Source organism: Hyla sarda, chromosome 8 (genome assembly GCF_029499605.1).
Source record: "Hyla sarda isolate aHylSar1 chromosome 8, aHylSar1.hap1, whole genome shotgun sequence".
In the NCBI taxonomy this organism is placed as follows: domain Eukaryota; kingdom Metazoa; phylum Chordata; class Amphibia; order Anura; family Hylidae; genus Hyla; species Hyla sarda.
Genome location: NC_079196.1, coordinates 48,937,620 through 48,960,786, shown reverse-complemented (window position 1 = coordinate 48,960,786; position 23,167 = coordinate 48,937,620). Strand labels below are relative to the sequence as shown.

The 23,167-nt window shown below is 41.5% G+C and overlaps 1 protein-coding gene across 5 annotated transcripts in view; it reads right to left on the bottom strand.

Annotated features, from left to right (window-relative positions):
• B3GALT1 (beta-1,3-galactosyltransferase 1) overlaps positions 1–23,167 on the bottom strand; it is a 443,777-nt gene that overhangs the window by 157,950 nt on the left and 262,660 nt on the right. For all 5 annotated transcript variants that reach the window (XM_056536926.1, XM_056536924.1, XM_056536925.1 and 2 more), the window contains one exon: positions 1,698–1,831. The gene's annotated coding sequence lies outside the window, so the exon portion shown is untranslated. The remainder of the gene's footprint in view (positions 1–1,697; positions 1,832–23,167) is intronic.

Below are 23,167 nucleotides of genomic sequence, written 5' to 3'. Positions count from 1 at the left end.
TAAATTTGTCCATCTAAAACTAGATTTACACTCTTCGATACATTCACTTTAATTCAATGGCTAGCAAATACGCTACTAAATTTGCACAAGACATGCAGGTTTTACACTCCATGAGTTGGGTGCAGAGCGCCCAGCCCATTATGTATAAGGAGTTAAAGAGGTCTCAATAGATTACTGCTTACTATAGAGCTCTCAAATGAGAGAGGGGTTAAGTTGTGATGTTCAGCATCACCACTGAACTCCTTAGGGGCCAGACCATAATCAGTGATCTATACAGATCGCTGCTTACAGTAGAAGAGCAGAACACCTGTCAAAATGATGGGTGTTCTGTTCCTGTAACACTTACCCCTCAATGCTCCTGGCTGTGTCCTGACATCTTCACCTGCTCTGCCGCCTCTAGGGATCACCTGATGGTGAATGTATGCGAAAAAACCAAATGGTATATAAAGTGTCAAATTATGTAAAAATAACTTTTTTTTGCCCCAAAGCAGCCACTTGCATTCCCAATTCATCTAATTATCCATTTTACAATAACACAAGGGATATCCTCCTGTTCCTGAACAATTTCTATTCCTCTCTGCCAACCTATGGCTGATGTATATTCAGACACCTGCAGCAGCTGTCAGGACAGTGCTGGGAATGAGGCAATCTGGTGCCCTGCCAATAACCTGTACTAGTTCTTCTAAACGACACACTAAAAGAGTAGGAAAGGCTACCCGATGTGCGCTGTTGGGCTGCATTACATTGTTTGGTAATATTTTTCAAATAGTTTTAGTTAAATGAATAATATTTTTTCACGGTGTATTTGTTTAGTTTCTAAGCTGATGGACAACTTGAATTTTGAACAAACACCAACTTCATAACTTCATAAACAGTCAAAGGAACAAAAGTAATGTATAAAAAAAATAAAGACATATGTGGACCTTCATGCCTGACCATTTCAAGCTTCAACTCTACCCAAATTAAAGGGGTACTCTGCTGCTAAGACATCTTATCCCCTATCCAAAGGATAAGGGATAAGATGCCTGATTGCTGGGGTCCCGCCGTGATCCCCCCCGTGATCAGGCATCTTATCCCCTATTCTTTGGATAGGGGATAGGATGTCTTAGAGCCGGAGTACCCATTTAAGGTACAATAAAGAATCTTTGAGTATTTAAATATTGGGTGTTCAGAGTCAACTTTGGATTGAGGGTGAAATCCCAGGTTCTAGGGTACTGTATTGTGGTTATATTTACTCTTCAACTCTAGTCAGAAATAACCCATAAGAAAAGCTTTTGTTGTTGCTCTTTCAATTGTTAGTCATAGGGTATCACTATTTTAGGACTGAAAGGATTTATATTTGAAAAACTTAGTAATAAATGTTTAGTTCATCCCGTCATGATGTGCTGCCCACTAAAATAAATAATTTGCATTTTCTTCCTTTTTGGTTCGCGAAAGCAGGAAAATGTAATTTGCAGGCCGAAATTGATCAAATAAAATAAAAATTCAATTCTGCTAATATTGGGGAGCTGTACACAAAGTAATCAAGTAATAAATAGTAAAGTAGACAAGTGGATCTGGCACATACAACACCACTGTTCACATAGGGTCGTTTTTTGTGCGGCAGCATGCATACTAACTACAGCTATGGGGGTGCTCACTCTAACAAGGCAGTTCATATATGAAACAAATCCAGAGGAGAGAAGAGGGCAACTCACCCACTGTAGTGCAACTGTGGTTTATTTTCTTTGGTGCATACAATTCATAGCAGCGGGGATATGCAGCGTGCGGGCAGGGGAGCTGCAATCAGACGACAGCTGTTTCAGACGCTGCTACGTCCTTTCTCAAGCCTCTGAGAAAGAAAGAAATAAAATTGGCATGTTATCATTATTCTGCAGGCCCATTTGATTACAACAATTTATCAAGTTTATTATGTTTTTCATAACTATTTTAATAATATATATTTTTCAATACTTTGCATATCTATATTCTAACCCCTATAATGTTTTTTTCCATCTACATAACTGTGTGAAGTCTCATTTTTTGCAGTGTTCTATATTTTTTTTCTGTACCGTTTAGCGATAAATGGGACGTTTTGACTCCATTTTGTATGAGACTAAAAAGCAACATTGCTGAATCATCCCAAAAAATGTTTATATTTGTTTTTATTGTGGCTATGGTGTTCACAGTGCAGGATACACACTGTTATATTTAATTTGTATGCATAGCAATACTAATTTTTTGTGCTTACAATTTTTATTATTTGGAAAAAGGAAAAGGGAAAATATTCAAATTTTTATTAGATGGTGACTTATTTTATATATATATATATATATATATATATATATATATATATATATATATTTTTTTTTATTAAAAAAAATTTTTAGTCTCCCTTGAGGATCTATACATGCAACATTTTGATCGCTTATACAGTACACTGCAATTTTATAGTCAGGTTGGTGATCTACCAGTACAGTCTGCCTGTGGCAAATTGTAGTCATAGATCTGACATGGCAGCCACAGAGGCCTTCAGAAGACATGTCTACCATAGCAACAGAAGAATCCCACAGTGGCATCGCAGAAGTGCCAACCACTGCCCACACATGATGGACACCTGTCAAAAAACATCTACATGCCATAGTCACTACTGACTGCGGCATCTAGAGAGTTAAATGACTGCCACTGTAGTGATCTCTGATGCCGGTCCCCGATGGTGAGTGTTGTGCTAATAGCAGCATCATAAATCAGAAAGAAGTTAATATGGGACTACATTATTTAAGTATTTATTATAATATTTGTAACTTTAAAAAAAACTTAAAGGGGTACTCCGGTGAAAAACTTTTTTTTTTTTTTTTTAAATCAACTGGTGCCAGAAAGTTAAACAAATTTGTAAATTACTTCTATTAAAAAAATCTTATTTTTTCCTGTACTTATTAGCTGCTGAATACTACAGTGGAAATTATTTTCCGTTTGAAACACAGCTCTGTCTGCTGACATCATGAGCACAGTGCTCTCTGCTGACATCTCTGTCCATTTTAGGAACTGTCCAGAGTAAAAGGAAATGCCCATAGCAAACATATGCTGTTCTGGACAGTTCCTAAAATGGACAGAGATGTCAGCAAAGAGCACTGTGCTCATGATGTCAGCAGAGAGCTCTGTGTTTCAAAAAGAAAAGAATTTCCGCTGTAGTATTCAGCAGCTAATAAGTACAGGAAGGATTAAGATTGTTTAATAGACGTAATTTACAAATCTAAAAATAAGGAAAGAGTAGCTGGATGACACCACTGATTAGCAAGCCTAATGGGAATTACGAGACAACCAGCACTGTATAGAATCCCTTGAGTCAAATACGCTGTCCGGTGGTGCTAGGAAGTAATATAAATCACAGTATCAAAAGTGGGGAAGAGTACGGCAATGCCGCCGAGCTTCCTGCACTCACCGCTACAGCTTCCAAAGGTAAACTCCTAAACGGACTCCTCCCGCGGGGACCTCAGATGACAGGGGCGCTGAGACTTGAGGCGACTGCCGGCGGTTTCGCACAGAGCGTGCTTCGTCCGGCCTCGTTCACATCATTGAGCTGTCTGATCCTATATAGGGAAGAAAGAGGAAACGGGAGTGATGTGTTCCCGCGTAGTGGTCATGTGATCACTCACATGACCTAAAGTAAACAAAGGGGAGAAAGAAAGGAAATATAAGTAAACCCTATCTTCTAGCCGTGAGTATTAACTCTTAAACTACCTATCTATATTAACTATTTATAGGAATGGGGACATGTCTAGTTTATCATTGAAGCCCAGGGGCCCCTGGGCTTCAGTCCGTATAATCCATTTTGCTTTAACTCGCAGTAATAGCGTATGCCGATCACAGCCATGTTTTGTTTCTTGGATGCGCTCTAAGCTGCCAAACTTAATGGTTTCACAGGACCCTTTGTGACATTCCCTCAAATGCTCAATAAACCTTAATGCCCCTTTTCCAGTTCTGACTGAGTAAAGATGTTCTCTTACTCTATCTTTTAGCTGCCGTATGGTCTTCCCTATATAGTATTTTTGGCAGGAGCACATCAAAAAATACACTACATAGGTGCTTTTACAAGTAATAAGATCTCTAACACTGTAATAAATACCACCCAGCCTTCCTGCTTTTGTACCTATGTTATGTTTGCAAAATTTACATGAACCACATTTTCTGTTGCCTTCTAAGGGTTCCATAAAAGACCACTGATTTAGGTTCTTCTTTTTAACTTCTAAGTGTTTCATATTTAATTTCTCCCCTATAGTCCTATTTTTTTTATAGGTTACTATAGGTCTAGATGAAGTAATCTCAGCTAGATCAGGATCACTGCTGAGAATATGCCAGTTCTTCAGAATAATTGACTGGATCCTTTCATTCATAGGGCTGTTCCCAAAGACAAAAAACTGGTCTATCAAGTGAAGATTTATTGTCTCTCCTGGAAGTATGAAGCAACTCTCTCCTTTGTTTTGTTTTTGCTTTTTGTAGGGCCTGGTGGACTATCTCTTTAGGATACATTCTTTGAATTAACCGTCCGGTAAGTTCAGTACTTTGATGATTAAATTGACTTTCTTCACTGTTGTTACATCTTAGTCGTAGAAACTGACTATAAGGAAAGCTTTCCTTGGATTTTGTTGAGTGTGAACTGGAAAAGTGGAGGATAGAATTCCTAGCTATAGTTTTCCTAAATCCTTCTGTATTTAGTTTGCCATTCTGGGCAAAAATTCTCAGATCCAGGAATTCAACACTTTTATCCCCAAAATTACTTGTGAATACCATATTAAGTTTATTAGAACTGTTTAGGTATTCAACAAATGTGTCAAATGATTGATGATCACCCTCCCAAATTATCAGTATGTCGTCTACAAAACGTAGTACCGCTTTAATCTGATGTTTGAACATGTTCTCATTGCTGAAGACATCAACATGTTCTAAAAAATTGCCAAAAATTGGCGTATGAGCAAGTGGTGGGACTGAGAACATCTTTACTCAGTCAGAACTGGAAAAGGGGCATTAAGGTTTATTGAGCATGTGAGGGAATGTCACAAAGGGTCCTGTGAAACCATTAAGTTTGGCGGCTTATAGGGCATCCAAGAAGCAAAACATGGCTGTGATCGGCATACGCTATTACTGCGAGCCGAAGCGAAATGGATTATGCGGACTGAAGCCCAGGGGCCCTTGGGCTTCAATGATAAAGTAGACATGTCCCCATTCCTATAAATAGTTAATATAGATAGGTAGTTTAAGAGTTAATACTCACGGCTAGAAGATAGGGTTTACTTATATTTCCGTTCTTTCTCCCCTTTGTGTACTTTAGGTCATGTGAGTGATCACATGACCGCTACACGGAACACGTCACTCCCGTTTCCTCTTTCTTCACTATATAGGATCAGACAGCGCAATGATGCAAATGAGGCCGGACGAAGCACGCTCTGTGCGAAACTGCCGGCAGTCGCCTCAAGTCTGAGCGCCCCTGTCATCTGAGGTCCCCGCGGGAGGAGTCCGTTTAGGAGTTTACCTTTGGAAGCTGTAGCGGTGAGTGCAGGAAGCTCGGCAGCATTGCCGTACTCTTCCCCACTTTTAATTTACAAATCTGTTTAACTTTCTGGCACCAGTTAATTTAAAAAAAAAAGTTTTTCACCGGAGTACCCCTTTAAGAACATGGAGTGTGACCTGTCAATAGAGCCATAATGTGTACGAGGTTTGCATTCCTGGCAATTCCGGCTAAATGGAATATTCTGCCTTGTTATAAAAAGCTTAGAATACAGTACATGAGTGTCCTGTTGAAGAGTTACATTGATTTTTTGTTTTTTAGTAAACTTCCTGAATAAAGCCGGCGCTTTCATAGTTTAAATTGCTACAAGCCTCTCACTTCATGAAAACTGCCGAGTGCATAAATGTGTCTGGCTAAAAATATAGGAGTGGGTGACATAACTTTTATGTGAGAGGGCAGCAGTTCACAGAGTTCACCTGTTTTCCGTGTTACTACATCCAATCGCAGCTCTAACCTCTTCTATGAACACGGCACACTTAATGAAGAAGGACAAGCTTACTGCAAGGTCACAGCCTCCTCTACACTACAACCAACTATAAAAACGGAATGTACACATACTGCCTGACCTTCCAAATCAGCCATCCAAGCAGAAACATTGTGACTATATATAACTACACTTTATATATGGAGTATATTTTCCTGTGTATATAATACAGTATGTATGCAATATATAAAGAACAGTTAAACTGATACTTAAAGGAAATCTACCATCAGTATCACCCACACTAACCTTTCATACAGGCTTGTAGTGAGAGTGATACTGATCAAAATGATACTTACAACGTCTGGAACCATCACACCCTTCCGCCATTATTTCTTGTTATTGTACGGTGCATGCGCCACTCAGTAGCTCGGCCGCGCAAGCAGGGATGGGGTTATGCATATGGATGAGCCGGGCAGAGCGCCTGCCCGGCCAAAGATTAAGACAGAGTGCCTGGAGCTCAGGTTGGAGCTCCGTCCATGCCCCAAGGACCTAATTTGCATACCCCAAAAATGAGCAATAACGGCGGAATAGCGTGACGGGTCCGGACGCCATAAGTATAATTTTGGTCAATATCACTCATACTACAAGCCTGCATGACAGGTTAGTGCGGGTGATACTGATGACAGATTTCCTTTAAATAGTTATTACACTTTCATCTAACTATGCACAAAGAAACAGTACTAGTACTAGAAAAATGTCTCTGTCTCTACTTACTAGACTCCTTTACTCATGCCCCTTTCTAAACACATTAAAAAACTACTTAAAGGTATACTCCAGTGGAAAACTATTTTTTTTTTTTAATCTACTGGTGCCAGAAAATTAAACAGACTTGTACACTACTTCTATTTCAAAATCTTAATCCTTCCAGTACTTATCAGCGGCTGTATGGACAGGAAGTTCTTTTCTTTTTGAATACATTTTCTGTCTGACCACAGTGCTCTCTGCTGACACCGCTGTCCATGCCAGGAACTGTCTAGAGCAGAAGAGGTTTGCTATGGATATTTGCTCCTACTCTGGACAGTTCCTGACATGAACAGAGGTGTCAGCAGAGAACGCTGTTGTCAGACAGAAAAGAAATTCAAAAAGAAAATAACTTCCTGTGGATTATACAGCAGCTGATAAATTGTGGAAGGATTAAGATTTTGAAATAGAAGAAATTTACAAATCTGTAAAATTTTCTGGCACCAGCTGATTTAAAAAAAAACATGTTTTCCACCGGAGTACCCCTTTAAAGCATATCTTCAGAAGAATAAGATCACTGAAGGATCAGATACCATGCTACCAATAGAGGTCTATGAAAAGGGGAGAAAGAAAGTAAAGATAGCAGCAGAATGAAATTGGTGCAGTGAGAGACATAAAAACATTGCTGGATGATCTAAATATTTATAGAATTTCTGTGATCTACAATGAGTTAATATTGCTTTCTTTATTGTATAAAATGTTTATACAGTTCATGTGATGTATTGTGATGTTTTTAGGGTCAACTCCTAGCCCTTCCAGGAATTATCCAAGAAATTATACTCAGCCTTCAGTTTCCCTCCTGCTCAGCACAAGTTTTCTTGTTTGACCTGTTCTACCTTACCCTGGGTAATATTGGCAAAAGGTTTAAAAATAAATAAATAAATGGGCATGGATGGCTGCCAATGAAACTAGTTTAGGCTGAATTCACTTAATGATTTAGGCATACGGCAGCTGGATCGCCATATGCCCAAAACGTGATGTGAATATAGCCTAAACCATGTGCATTGGCAGCCATACATGCCCGTGCTACTTTAGTGACTTCCTGTGGGAAAATTTGAAAACTGTCTGCTGGCATATCCCCACCATACCCGTGCTGTACCCTACTCATTTCAATGAGCCAGATGGAGTCAGCTGGTGACTCTAGTCAGGTAATTTTCGGACCAAATCGTTTGTTTTTTACAGACTGAAAACCGTTGCCTGCTGCAGGTTTTAATCTAGCAAGAAAAACACAAACGGACCAAAAATTACTTGATTAGAGTCACTACTAGTGTTGCTCGCGAATATTCGCAATGCGAATTTTATTCGCGAATATCGCATATTCGCAAATATAGCACTATATATTCGTAATAACAAATATTCTTTTTTTTTTTTTTGTAATTTTTTTTTTCACAGTACACATCACAGTGATCATCCCTCTCTGGTTCCAGCTTGTGTGGTGTAAAGAAGGCTCTAATACTACTGTGTGAGAGTGGTGTGCGAATTTTCGCATATGCAAAAATTAGCATATGCTAATTTTCGCATTTGCGAATTTTCACGTATGCTAATTTTGGTTTATGCTAATTTTCACATATGCGAAAATAAAACGCGAATATTACGAATATGCGAATTTAGCGAATATATGAGGAATATTCCTCCATATATTCGCGAAATATCGCGAATTCGAATATGGCCTATGCCGCTCAACACTAGTCACTACCTGACTCTGGCTGATTGAGATGTATGGGGTACGGCAAGAGTACGGTGAATATATGCCAGCAGCCGGTTTTCAAATTCTCCCACCGGTCCCGGGCTGCCGTATGCACGGATCCGTGCTATGAATGCACCCTTACCTTACTGGTATTTATTGATATTGAGACCATAGATGCAGCAGGATGAATTCTGAAATGTACAAAGTTATATTTTCTGCTGAGATTCAATAAAAATATGCCAAAAAAATGATTGGGCAGCACTTTACAGAACAGATGAATAATAACCATAAAATATACCACAAAAGCAAAGAGCTTCTGAAGGCAAAGAAACGGAATATTCTTAAAAAGTCAGTCATCTGATCTCAACCTGACTGAGCATGCATTTCACTGACTGAAGACATAACTCAAAGAAGAGAACTCACAAAAAAGGCAACAACTAAAGGCGGCTGCAGTAAAAGCCCGGCAGAGCATCACAAAGGAGAAAACTCAGCATTTTAAGATACCAGGCTGGTTCCAGACTTTAGGATACAGACATTGACTTCAAATTAAATGAATCCTTCTACATAAAATGTTGTTAGTTTCTATAACTAAGACTGCGAAAATGGCATAACTATATATATATATATATATATATATATATATATATATATATATATATATGTATAGCTCTCCGACATGTTTCAAATCCTTAAGGATTTTTTCACCATAGTCTCTTAGTCACAAATACTGAAGAAGCTAAAACGCGTAACAGAGTGTCTACGATTTTTAAAATACTTTGGTCCATCCCTTGTTTTTTTTTATAGAAATAAATAAATAATAATAATGATATCTTTAAATATAACTTGAATGCATGAGACCCCATATATTTTCTACTTAGCCCTCTATGGACACTGTATAACACTTACCTGGGAAAATGATGAAGTTTGGACTGTGTATATCAGTGTTTCCCAAGTAGGGCGCCTCCAGATGTTGCACAACTACAACTTCCAGCATACAGACATGCTGGGAGTTGTAGTCTGCAACAGCTGGAGACACTCTGCTTAGGAAACACTGATGTATATAGACAGCATATAGCAATCACCTATAAACTTCATCCTGTATGGCAAATTCTATAAATTCATGGCTTACTCTAAGCATATTATTTAATATTAATTTAAATACTGTATGACAGCATATTTTCCAATAAATATTGGTATTGAAAAGACTAGTGTTGAGCGGCATAGGCCATATTCGAATTCGCGATATTTCGCGAATATATGGACGAATATTCATCATATATTCGTTAAATATGCATATTCGTAGTATTCGCGTTTTATTTTCGCATATACAAAAATTAGCATATGCACATTTTTGCAAATGCGAAAATTTGCACGCCAGTCTCACACAGTAGTATTAGAGCCTTTTTTACTCCACACAAGTTGGAAGCAGAGAGGGATGATCACTGTGATGTGTACTGTTAAAAAAAATAAATAAAATAAAATAAAAATGAATATTCGTAATTAGGAATATATAGTGCTATATTTGCGAATATTCTGGAATTCGCGAATATGCGATATTCGCGAATAAAATCTGCATTGCGAATATTCGCGAACAACACTAGAAAAGACAGATCCTATTCGGTCTCTCGAGTCCCTCTCTGGCTCCCTTAACAACTCAGTAGTGTTGAGCGGCATAGGCCATATTCAAATTTGGGATATTTTGCGAATTTATGGACGAATATTCATCATATATTCGCTAAATTCGCATATTCGTAATATTCACATTTTTTTCCGCATAGGCGAAAATTCCCATATGTGAAAGTTCGCCTATGTGAAAATTTATGAACTTTATAGTAAGTATGACAGTGTAACTTGATAGAAGCAGTAGAAGTACAAGTCATACAAGTATCATCTATCAACATGGTTCGCAGCCAATTTGCGAGGAAGGAAGAAAGAATCATCATCAGTGTAAGTATTTTCGCATTACTTTTGTAGTTGTATCTTGTTAATTTATTTTTGATATATTCGTGCATGAGAAAAACTTACAAAACTACAACTCCCAGCATGCCCAGACAGTAAACAGCTGTCTGGGCATGCTGGGACTTGTAGTTGCGTACCTCCATGCTGGGAGTTGTAGTTTTGCAACAGCTGAATGGCACACTGGTTGGAAAATACTGAGTCAGGTAACAGAACTTAACTGAAGGTTTTGCAACCAGTGTGCCTCCAGCTGTTGAAAAACTACAACTCCCAGAATGCACTGACAGACCATACATGCTGGGAGTTGTAGTTTTGCAACAGCTGTAGGCACAATGGTGGGGAACCACTGAGTTAGGAAACAGACTCTTGCTCATTGATTCCAACCCGTGTGCCTCCAGCTGTTGCAAAACTACAACTTTCAGCATGCACTGACTGCCTGGGCATACTGGGAATTGTAGTTTTGCAACATCTGGAGGGCTACAGTTTGAAGACCACTGTATAGTCAACCACGGTTTTAGGTCCGGTTGGATAAGCGCATACGGGGCAAAAATAAGCCAACCGGAGCAAACGTTTCACTCCGGTCGGCTCATTAAAATGAATTACCATACGGCGCATACGGCCGGGATACGGGAGAGCACGGTTTTAGCTCCCCCCAGCTGTATGCGCTCCCATATGGGTAAAAACGTGGTGTAAACCCACCCATAGCGGAGGGGTGTGATGCTTTCCTATTGGTTTCTGGGTATGTTGCTAATCTCCGACAACTGTATTTGCATCATTCTCATTGGCCCACAAGCTAAAAGAAGGGAGGGATCAATATTTGCGAATATTCGCATATGCGAATATTCACCCGGCGGTCTCACACAGTAGTATTAGAGCCTTTTTTAGACCACATAAGCTGGAAGCAGAGAGGGATGATTCCAACATGGGGTCACATGTGCGGGTCCACTGTTCTGGCACCACGGGGGGGCTTTGTAAATCCACATGGCCTCCCACTTCTATTCCAACCAAATTCTCTCACCAAACGCTCAATGGTGCTCCTTCCCTTACATCCACATATGGGGTATTTCCATTCTCAGAAGAATTGGGTTACAAAATTTGGGCAGCTTTTTCTCCAATTATCTCTTGTGAAAATGAAAAATTTTGGGTAAAACCAGCATTTTAGTGAAAAAATCTAATTTTTCATTTTCATGTCCAACTTTAGCGGAAATTTGTCAAGCACCTGTGGGGTGTTAAGGCTCACTGTACCTCTTGTTACGTTCCTTGAGGGGTGCAGTTTCCAAAATAGCATGTCATGTGTTTATTTTTTTGCTGTTCTGGCACCATAGGGGCTTCCTAAATGTGACATGCCCCCCAAAAACCATTTCAGCAAAATTTGCTTTCCAAAAGCCAAATGTAACTTCTTCTCTTCTGAGCATTGTAGTGTGCCCGCAGTGCACTTGACGTCCACACATGGGGTATTTCCATACTCAAAAGAGATGGGGTTACAAATTTTGGGGGGCATTTTCTCTTATAACCCCTTGTAAAAATGTAAAAAAAAATTAATGTACACATCCAACTTTAACGAAAAGTCGTCAAATACCTGTGGGGTGTTAAGGTTCAGCGGACCCCTTGTTACATTCCTTGAGGGGTGTAGTTTCCAAAATAGTATGCCATGTTTTTTTTTTTAGCTGTTCTGGCACCATAGGGGCTTCCTAAATGGGACATGCCCCCCAAAACCCATTTCAGAAAAACTCACTCTCCAAAATCCCATTGTTGCTCCTTCCCTTCTGAGGCCTCTAAAGCACCCACAGAGCACTTGACATCCACATATGCGGTACTTCGTTATTCGAGAGAAATTGGCTTACAAATTGTGGGGCTTTTTCTCCTTTTACACCTTGTAAAATGTCAAAAACTGGGTCTACAAGAACATGCGAGTGTAAAAAAAATGAAGATTTAGAATTTTCTTCTTTACCTTGCTGCTATTCCTGTGAAACACCTAAAGGGTTAACACACTTTCTGAATGTCATTTTGAATACTTTGGGGGGTGCAGTTTTTATAATGGGGTCATGTATGGGGTATTTCTAATATGAAGACCCCTCAAATCCACTTCAAAACTGAACTGGTCCCTGAAAAATTCAGATTTTTAAAATTTTTAGAAAAATTGGAAAATTTCTGCTGAACTTTGAAGCCCTCTGATGTTTTCCAAAAGTAAACTTTATGATGAAAATATAAAGTAGATATATTGTATATGTGAATCAGAGTTATTAATGAATAAAGTGACAGTGGTCAGAATTGCAAAAAATGGCTCAGTCCTTAAAGGGGTACTCTGCACCCCTAGACATTTTATACCCTATCCAAAGGATAGGGGATAAGATGTCAGATTGCCAGTGTCCCCCTGCTGGGGACCCCCGGGATCTTGGCTTCTGCACCCACCTGGACGGCTTCCACCTCAAACCGGGAACGCTGGAGGCTTCTGATCCCGACCACAATGGCGGACGAGCGTGACGTCACGACTTCGCCCCGTGTTACGTCACGCCCCCTCAATGCAAGTCTATGGGAGGTCCATCATGCCCCCTCCCATAGACTTGCATTGAGGGGACGGGGTGTGACGTCACACGGGGCGGGGTTGTGACATCACGCTCGTCCGCCATTCTGGTCGGGATCCGAAGCCTCCAGCGTTCCCGGTGTGAGGTGGAAGCCGTCCAGGTGGGTGCAGCAGCCGAGATCCCAGGGGTCCCCAGCAGTGGGACACCGGCGATCTGACATCTTATCCCCTATCCTTTGGATAGGAGATAAGATGTCTAGGGGTGTGGAGTACCCCTTTAAGGTGAAAAAGGGCTCAGTCCTTAAGGGGTTAAATAACCTGAATGCTGGGGAACCAACTTTTTCTATATGAAACTCTATGGACACTGTATAACATTTATCTGGGAAAATGTGACAAATGTAGTTTGCACTTTGTATGTTAGCGTTTCCCTAGCAGGGTGTCTTTAGCTGTTGCAAAACTAGACAGCATCCCCAGACAGCCATTGATGCTGGAGAACCCATTATTTTTCTATATAGCATTCTATGGACATTGTATAACACTTACCTGGGAAAATCTGACAAATGTAATTTGCATTGTGCATATCAGTGTTTCCAAAGCAGGGTACCTCCAGCTGTTGCAAAACTACAATTACCAGCATGCCTGGACAGCCAAAGGCTGGTCAAGGCAGGCTGGGAGTTGTAGACTTGCAACAGCTGGAGACACCCTGCTCGTAAAACACTGGTGTATATAGACAGCATATAGCAATCCCCCATATACTTGATCAAGTATAAATGGGTTTTGTCCTGTATGGCAAATTCTATAAACTGCATTGCTTCCTCTAAGCAGATTATTTAAGATTAATTCTGGTGCCATATGCCGCCATGGCAGTATAATTTTCTAAAATTATTGGTATTAAAATTACAGAGCCAAAATGTGAAAAGTTTGCTATCTAATGGGATATACAGAATGAATAAGTACTACTATCTAAAATGCAAAGCGATTTTTGTGGTAATGCCCCTAGTTTACCATAATCTAGCAATCTAAAGGCTGGCCTTACCTACCTCCGGGGAAATTCTGCTAAGCAAATAAACTCAAGTATAACAGATGGAAATATGCAAATGTGCTTGGAAGCTAAAAGGAAGCCTATAACTTATTTCTTCCCTTTTTTGTTATAGACTGAACTCTGGGTGAACCAGACTCCGACGGAAGTAGCAAAACTATCGGCAAGAGTACATTTTCAGGCAGAGGGCACCTCTTTATTGGAAAGGAGCCACGCTATCGGTGGCTCGTCTGCGAGGTACAATATTTCGACATTATTATCGTCAAGCTGTGATAATGATTATACTATTATTATTAACTGTGCTACAGTAAAAAGGCAGAATAGCTAGTTAAGTTAAAATCATTGCCCCCCTGTTGTCTACTCATTAGACTTCCTATAATCCTATGACTGCTTGATTACAAATAGAATGTGTTCCTTTTGTTATTTTATTGCGATAAATCATATCTCCGTTAACTTAATGTTTCAAAGGGATGAAACTGTGATGAGAAAAAGCATATAAAAGGCACAAAAAAATACATTAAAAAAATTGTTAGTCAAATAAAGTGGAGCATATCGAAGCTCATCGTGCTGAGGCTAAATGTTGATTTTTAGCCACGGAACGGGTTGCACGACCCAAAATCTCAGTGGATTGCACCAGGTAAACAAACGTGGCAACGAGCATGACCTATGTGGGTTGCATTGTTCTGGTCATGAGCAGGGGTCCCAGCTGGACCCCCTTTCCCCACTTGATTGGCTTAAGCCCCCACACACATTACAGAAAAGTCAGCCAAACCCATCAGTTTTGGCAGGACTGGTTGGCTATCTCAATTGTCTCCCTATCCCCCCCCCCCCCCCCTCCATCGACCGTCTCGACGCCAACAAAAAATGATGTCATCCATGTTTACTTCCAACACCCTTTCCTTTTGTTCTTCTTGGGGAAGGACCCATACCCATCAGTTTTGGCAGGACTGGTTGGCTCTCAGGATCCTGATCCCCTCCCCCCCCCCCCAATAGAAGATGTCATCCATGTTTAATTTCAACACCCATTCCTTTTGTTCTCCTTGGAAATGAACCCCCGCTAGAGGTGTCTGGTAACTTCTTCCTCTTCTTTGCCCTTTCGAAACACAAGCTTGGCCAAACAAGGCATGCGTTTGCGGGGATTGGGAAGAACAGCAGTTGATTGTTCATCCAACTGTTAGTAAAGAAGAAGAGAACGTAAAGTGACAAAAGTAATAACAATTTCAAATCTCTTGCAGAAAAGATTCATTATCAATGACACGCTATATGTGTTTAACTTTACAATTCCGTAAGAAGGAAATTTTATTTGAAGAACAGAGGCAGGCAGGTAGGCATGTAGAATACACCGGGTTTTCATTGCTCCTGCGCTATTTTACATTTTTTGTAGCAACAGAAAAACATAATATACTCTGTTCAGACATGGAACCAGATGACAAAATATATGGTGGGCCCTGAGGAACGCAGCTTTTATTGAGTAATACTTTGGCCAGAGGCACAACATCATGTGCGAAAGTCATCATGGGATTCACAGAATGATGAAAAACATGGCTCCGTTGTCTGTAATCCTGAAGCCTAGAGCTAACATGTTACTTCTATTACTGATCACCTAATGCTGCCCATCTAGCGCCTGATGAAAGAGCAAAACACATAGTTCTTGAGCAACAATGCACTGGAATATATAGGTTTAAGATACAAGATATATTGTATATGGTTTGAAGTACTTGTAATTGTGGCTGACAATAAATATTTAATGTAGATATGTAACGAAATATGACAGATATGTAACGAGGTAATTCCAATATGATGTGGGGTTTCTATGACTTATTTGTGACTTATTTTTTCTGCTCAGGTACTTTAATAAGTTGTATTAGATTTAATTGTTCCATCAAAAAATCTATTGATCCTCACCTAGTTGAGATTATATATCAAGAGTAGTTTAGTTAAAAGTCAACAAGAGAGTCAAGCAAATCAAATGGAGCTTTTACAAGGGCATGCACTACCCCAATCCTGAGCATCTTGATCAGTGCTTGTTTACAGAGCCTTCTCGAGGGTCCAAGATAGAAAAGCATGCATCTCACACCTCTGGATCCGGCTAGGACACTGACTTGTATTTTATTTAGTGGAACATTTTAAAAGCCATGCAATTAGAATGTTGTTGACAAGTTGTGTATATAAACCGAGACCGTTGTAATAATTAAGAGGGGCTCTAGAGAAAAACAATTTTAAATGTAATTAGAATTTAGAAGTAATTAGAAAAGATCTACTTTAGAATTATTAAGGAAGCTGTAATGGGTAACGGCAGATGGTAGATCCTCGGGACCTGTGTGGATGATGATGACGTGAGCCATGCCAGGGAGCAGAGTCTAAGGTGCCGCTGGTTTTCACCAGAGCCCGCCGCAAAGCGGGATGGTCTTGCTGCGGCAGGCCGCACCCAGGTCGCTACCCGTGGCACGACTCGTCCACACAGGTTGCTGTGATGTGGCATGGCACAAAAGGAAACTGGCAAGACATGGTCAAGGTAACAGAAGGTCAGGGCAGGCGGCACAGGTGCAGGGTCAGGTAAAGGAACAAGGATCAGGAACATGGATATCAGGAACGAAATTTGCTTTCTCTAGGGCACAAAGGCAACAAAGATCAGGCAGGGATACAAGGGAGGAGCAAGTACTTATAACAAGAGCACAGGTGAATACACTCAATTAAATGAGTACTGGCCCTTTAAATGTAAGAGCTAAGGCACGTGCCCTAGGAGGCAGGGGCACACGAGCTAGGGGTTGCGGGGACAGAAAGACCAGGGAGGTGAGTAACGTGCTGGGATTTGCACGCGGGCGCGTCCCGCAATGCGAATCCCAGCCCCGCCAGCAGCGGGGACATGACAAGAGAGCGCTCATGGCCAGCGTGTCTGGGTGGAGCGCAGATGTTACAGAAACCTTCGAAACCTTCCCTTACTGTGCCTTTTTTTTCAGCTCCAAGCTACAACAAAAAAATCAGAAAATTGTTATGCTTATACCAGCCGTAGCCTAAAGTGGCCAAAGCTTAAAATAAATCCTCTGCTTCTCAGGTTCTCAAAAATTGTCTCCAGGTAAGAAATCTAAAATGATTAACATAAGACTAATGTAATATGTAATATAAAAATAAGAAACATGTTTAATCTTAGTATTAGAGAAATAGATATTAAAGGTTTTGTCTTTTGGAAAATTGCCACAATTTGTTCTCAACAGGCATGAGTAATATCTGCTTACAGCAAACACAATGATAGGAAAGTGGAAATGTTCTGCACTTATTATCTGTGTCTCTAAAGAGAAATGAGAGAGGCATGCATATGTCCTTTTAGTGACAATCACAGGAATAGTCAGTGTATCTGCCGTCATTCTAGTTGGCTTGACTTCCTTACCATGACTGCTCTTCAACACATAAGCATCCAACATATCAGCAAATGGATTTTAATTTGTTTTACACCAAGCTGACTCTATGCTCAGTACTGTATGAGTTTAAGGTTCAACCCCTTAAGGACCAGGCCCATTTTGGCCTTAAGGACCAGACCAATTTTATTTTTGCCTTTTCGTTTTTTCCTCCCCGCCTTCTAAAAATCATAACTCTTTTATGTTTCCATATGAGGAATTGTTTTTTGAGTCACCAATTGTACATTGTAATTACATCACTTATTTTACAGCACAACCAAACAAATATTATTTATGTGGGAAAATTGAAAAGAAAACTGCAATTTAGCAAATTTTTAAAGGTTTTGCTTTCACGCTGTACATTTTCCGGTAAGAATTACATGTTTTTTTTTATTCTGTGGGTCAATATGATTAAAATGATACCCATGTTATATGGTTTTCTATAATTGTACCGCTTAAAAAAAATCTCAAACCATTTTAGCAAAATTAGTATGTTTGAAATTGCCCTATTTTGACCACCTATAACTGGAACTATTTATAGCAATCATTTGATTGCTAATACTGTTCAGTGCTATGCATAGAGCATAGCACTGATCAGTGTTATCGGTGATCTTCTGCTCTGGTCTGCTTGATCTCAGACCAGAGCAGAAGACCCTGGGAGACAGCCAGAGCCAGGTGAGGGGACCTCCGGCTGCCATGCTAGATGATCGGATCCCCACGGCAGCTCTCCGGGCGATCTGATCATCCATTCAAAGTACCGCACTGCCGCAGATGCCGTGATCTGTATTGATCACGGCATCTGAGGGGTTAATGGCGGACATCCGTGCGATTGCAGATGTCTGCCATTACCGGCGGGTCCCTTGCTGCTGATAGCAGACGGGACCTGCCGCGTATGACTGCATTTAGTACCACGGCACCATGACGTACATTTACGTCCATTGTTGTTAAGGGGTTGAGCTGCCTATTAACCCCCTTCTCGACCCATGGTGGATCTGATCCATCATAGGACCATTAAGGGTGCATGGAGCTCAGGACTCAAGTCGGACTCCTGCTGCTAATAGCCTGGGGGACTCTTGCAGCTATTAACCATTTACAGGCTGCTGTCAATGTTGACATTGACATCTAGATGTAGTTGTAGGATTTGTTGTTCTAGCAGCTAGAGTGTTTACCTAAGCCTCCATGGCTGCAGGTTTTTTTTCTTTCGAATTTGTACTTTGTTTTGGGCAATCACTGGGCAATTGGGGCCCTTCCAAATCAAAATCCAAAAAATGAACCTCAAGAGATTTGCCAATCTCTACTGTCCATAGTAGATATGTGTCAACCAAATTAGCCAGTTTTGGTGGGTCCAGCCAACCATCTAATGTGTATGGGATTCTCACCCCTCTTCTCCAAACTCCAAAAATGGTCTGGACAAAATTATTGGCAACCTTTCAAAATTGTGGAAAAATAAAATTGTTTCAAGCATGTGATGATCCTTTAACCCCTTAAGGACCCAGCCATTTTACACCTTAGGACCCGGCCATTTTTTGCACATATGACCACTGTCACTTTAAACATTAATAACTCTGGAATGCTTTTACTTATCATTCTGATTTCGAGATTGTTTTTTCGTGACATATTCTACTTTAACATAGTGGTAACATTTTGTGGTATCTTGCATCCTTTCTTGGTGAAAAATCCCCAAATTTGATGAAAATTTGGAAAATTTTGCATTTTTCTAACTTTGAAGCTCTCTGCTTGTAAGGAAAATGGATATTCCAAATCATTTTTATTTTTATTCACATTTCCAATATGTTTACTTTATGTTTGCATCATAAAATTGACGTGTTTTTACTTTTGGAAGACACCAGAGGGCTTCAAAGTTCAGCAGCAATTTTCCAATTTTTCACAAAAGGCTCAGAAGGGAAGGAGCGACAAGGGGATTTTGGAGCGTACGTTTTTCTGAAATGGTTTTTGGGGGGCATGTTGCATTTAGGAAGCCCCTATGGTGCCAGAACAGCAAAAATACCCCACATGGCATACCATTTTGGAAACTAGACCCTTTGAGGTACGTAACAAGGAATAAAGTGAGCCTTAATACCCCACAGGGGTTTCACGACTTTTGCATATGTAAAAAAATAAAAATAAAATTTCACTAAAATGTGTGTTTCCCCCCAAATTTCACATTTTTGCAAGGGTTAATAGCAGATAATACCCCCCAAACATTGTAACCCCATCTCTTCTGAGTATGGCGGTACCCCATAAGTTGACCTGAAGTGTACTATGGGTGAACTACAATGCTCAGAAGAGAAGGAGTCATATTTGGCTTTTTGAGAGCAAATTATGCTCGGGGGTATGTCGCATTTAGGAAGCCCCTATGGTGCCAGGACAGCAAAAAAAAAAAACACATGGCATACCATTTTGGAAACTAGACCCTTTGTGGAACGTAACAAGAAATAAAGTGAGCCTTAATACCCCACAGGGGTTTCACGACTTTTGCATACGTAAAAAAAAAAAATTAACTAAAAGGTGTGTTTCCCCCCCAAATTTAACATTTTTGCAAGGGTTAATAGCAGAAAATACCCCCCAAAATTTGTAACCACATCTCTTTTGAGTATGGAGGTACCCCATAAGTTGACTTGAAGTGCACTACGGGCGAACTACAATGCTCAGAAGAGAAGGAGTCATATTTGGCTTTTTGAGAGCAAATTTTGCTCGGGGGGGCATGTCGCATTTAGGAAGCCCATATGGTGCCAGGACAGCAAAATAACCCCCACATGGCATACCATTTTGGAAACTAGACCCCTTGAGGAACGTAACAAGGGGTACAGTGAGCATTTACCCCCCACTGGAATCTGTCATATCTTTGGAACAGAGGGCTGTACAAAATGTTTTATTTGCACAGCCCACTGTTCCAAAGATCTGTCAGACACCTGTGGGGTGTAAATTCTCACTGCACCCCTCATTACATTCCATGAGGGGTATAGTTTCCGAAATGGGGTCACATGTGGGGTTTTGTTTTTTTTGCGTTTGTCAAAACCGCTGTAACAATCAGCCACCCCTGTGCAAATCACCTCAAATGTACATGGCGCACTCTCCCTTCTGGGCACTCTCCCCCGGAGCACTTTGCGCCCACATATGGGGTATCTCCGTAGTCGGGAGAAATTGCGTTACAAATTTTGGGGGGCTTTTTTCCCCTTTACCTCTTGTCAAAATGAAAAGTATAGGGCAACACCAGCATGTTAGTGTAAAAAGTTTATTACATGCTGGTGTAGACCCCAACTTCACCTTTTCATAAGGGGTGAAAGGAGAAAAAGACCCCCAAGATTTGTTAGGCAATTTCTCCCGAGTACGTCGATACCCCATATGTGACCCTAAACTGTTGCCTTGAAATACGACAGGGCTCCAAAGTGAGAGCACCATGCGCATTTGAGGCCTGAATTAGGGATTTGCATAGAGGTGGACATAGGGGTATTCTACGCCAGTAATTCCCAAACAGGGTGCCTCCAGCTGTTGCAAAACTCCCAGCATGCCTGGACAGTCAACGGCTGTCCGGCAATACTGGGAGTTGTTGTTTTGCAACAGCTGGAGGTTCCATTTTGGAAAGAGTGGCGTACCAGACGTTTTTCATTTTTATTGGGGAGGGGAGGGGGGCTGTGTAGGGGTATGTGTATATGTAGTGTTTTTTACTTTTTATTCTATTTTGTGGTAGTGTAGTGTAGTGTTTTTAGGGTACAGTCACATGGGCCGGGGATTACAGCAAGTTTCCCGCTGCGAGTTTGAGCTGCTGCGCTAAATTTGCTGCATTGCAAACTTGCAGCCTGATACTCACTGTAAGCCCCCTGCCCATCTGAATGTACCCTGTACATTCACAGGGGGGGAACCTCCAGCTGTTGCAAAACTACAACTCCCAGCATGCACAGTCTCAGTGCATGCTAGTAGTTATAGTTTTGCAACAGCTGGAGGCACACGGGTTGGGAAACACTGAGTTAGGAAACAGACAATGTTTCCCAACCAGTGTGCCTCCAGCTGTTGCAAAACCACAACTCCCAAACATTCTCAGGCATGCTGGGAGTAGTAGTTCGGCAACATCTTTAGAGCCAGATGTTGCCGAACTAAAACTCCCAGCATGCTTGGAGTTGTAGTTTTGCAACATCTGGAGGACTACAGTTTGCAGACCACTAATACAGTGGTTCCCAATCTGTGCCCTTCCAGATGTTGCAAAACTACAGCTCCCAGTATGCCAAAACTGTCCAGGCATGCTGGGAGTTGTAGTTCTGCAACATCTGAAGGGCCAGATGTTACAGAACTACAACTCCCAGCATGCCTGGACAGTAAGGGCATACTGAGGATGTGTAGTTTTGCAACATCTGGAGGGGCACAGTGGTCTCTGGACCTCCAGAAGTTGCAAAACTGCAACTCCCAGCATGCCCAGACGCCAAGGGCTGTCTGGGCATGCTGGGAGTTGTAGTTTACAGGGTCCCATTACAGCAATGCATGTCGCTTTACGGCGACGTGCATTGCTGTAAAGGGCCTGACCGCGGCTGAAGATCTACTCACCTGTCGCCGCCGCCGCCGCCTTCACGCCGGGATCCGGGTCTTCAGTGACGAGGTAAGTACCGGGGCCGGTCCCCAGCACTCCCCCGTCCCCCGCCGCGTCCTCCGGTCTTCCTCCCGTCCTCTCCGGACTTCAAGGGGCCGGGCAGGACGGGAGGAAGTAACCACCCCCGCCCCTGCGATTGGTCGGTTAGCTAACCGACAGATCGCAGGGAATAGGAGGAGGTGGCCGGCTTGCCACCTCGCTCCTATACGTTAGCATGGTCCTGGCTGTCTGTGACAGCCGGGATCATGTGAAATTACCGGGCGGTCGGGTCCCAGAGACCCGATCAGCCCGGTATCGCCACAGATCGCAAGGCCCCCCTACATGGCCCCCCTCGGCGTTTGCCCTGGATGCCTGCTGAAGGATTTCAGCAGGCATCCAGTTCCGATCTCTGCCCGGTGCGCGGCAGGGACCGGAAAACGACAGGACGTACGGGGACGTCCTGGGTCCTTAAAGCCCAGGGTGCGGGCAACATAAAAATCACACCTGAAAGCAGATGAAAAGGAGAGAAGTTCACTTAGTATTTGCATTGTGTGTCTGTGTGTGCCACACTAAGCATGGACAACAGAAAGAGGAGAAGAGAACTGTCTGAGGACTTGAGAACCCAAATTGTGGAAAAATATAAACAATCTCAAGGTTACAAGTCCATCTCCAGAGATCTAGATTTGCCTTTGTCCACAGTGCGCAACATTATCAAGAAGTTTGCAACCCATTGCACTGCAGCTAATCTCCCTGGGAATGGACGAAATAGAAAAATTGATTAAAGGTGTCAACACAGGATAGTCCTGATGATGAATAAGCAGCCCGTAAAAAGTTCCAAAGATATTCAAAGTGTCTTGCAGGCTCAGGGAGCATCAGCATCAGCGTGAACTATCTGTCAACATTTAAATGAAATGGAACGCTATGGAGGAGACCCAGGAGGACCCCACTGCTGACACAGAGACATAAAAAAGCAAGACTACATTTTGCCAAAATGAACTTGAGTAAGCCAAAATCCTTCTGGGAATACTTCTTGTGGACAGATGAGACAAAGATAAAGCTTTTTGGTAAAGCACATCATTCTACTGTTTACCGAAAACAGAATGAGGCCTACAAAGAAAAGAACACAGCACCTACAGTGAAATATAGTGGAGGTTCAGTGATGTTTTGGGGTTGTTTTGCTGCCTCTGGCACTGGGTACCTTGAATATGTACAAGGCATCATGAAATCTGAGGATT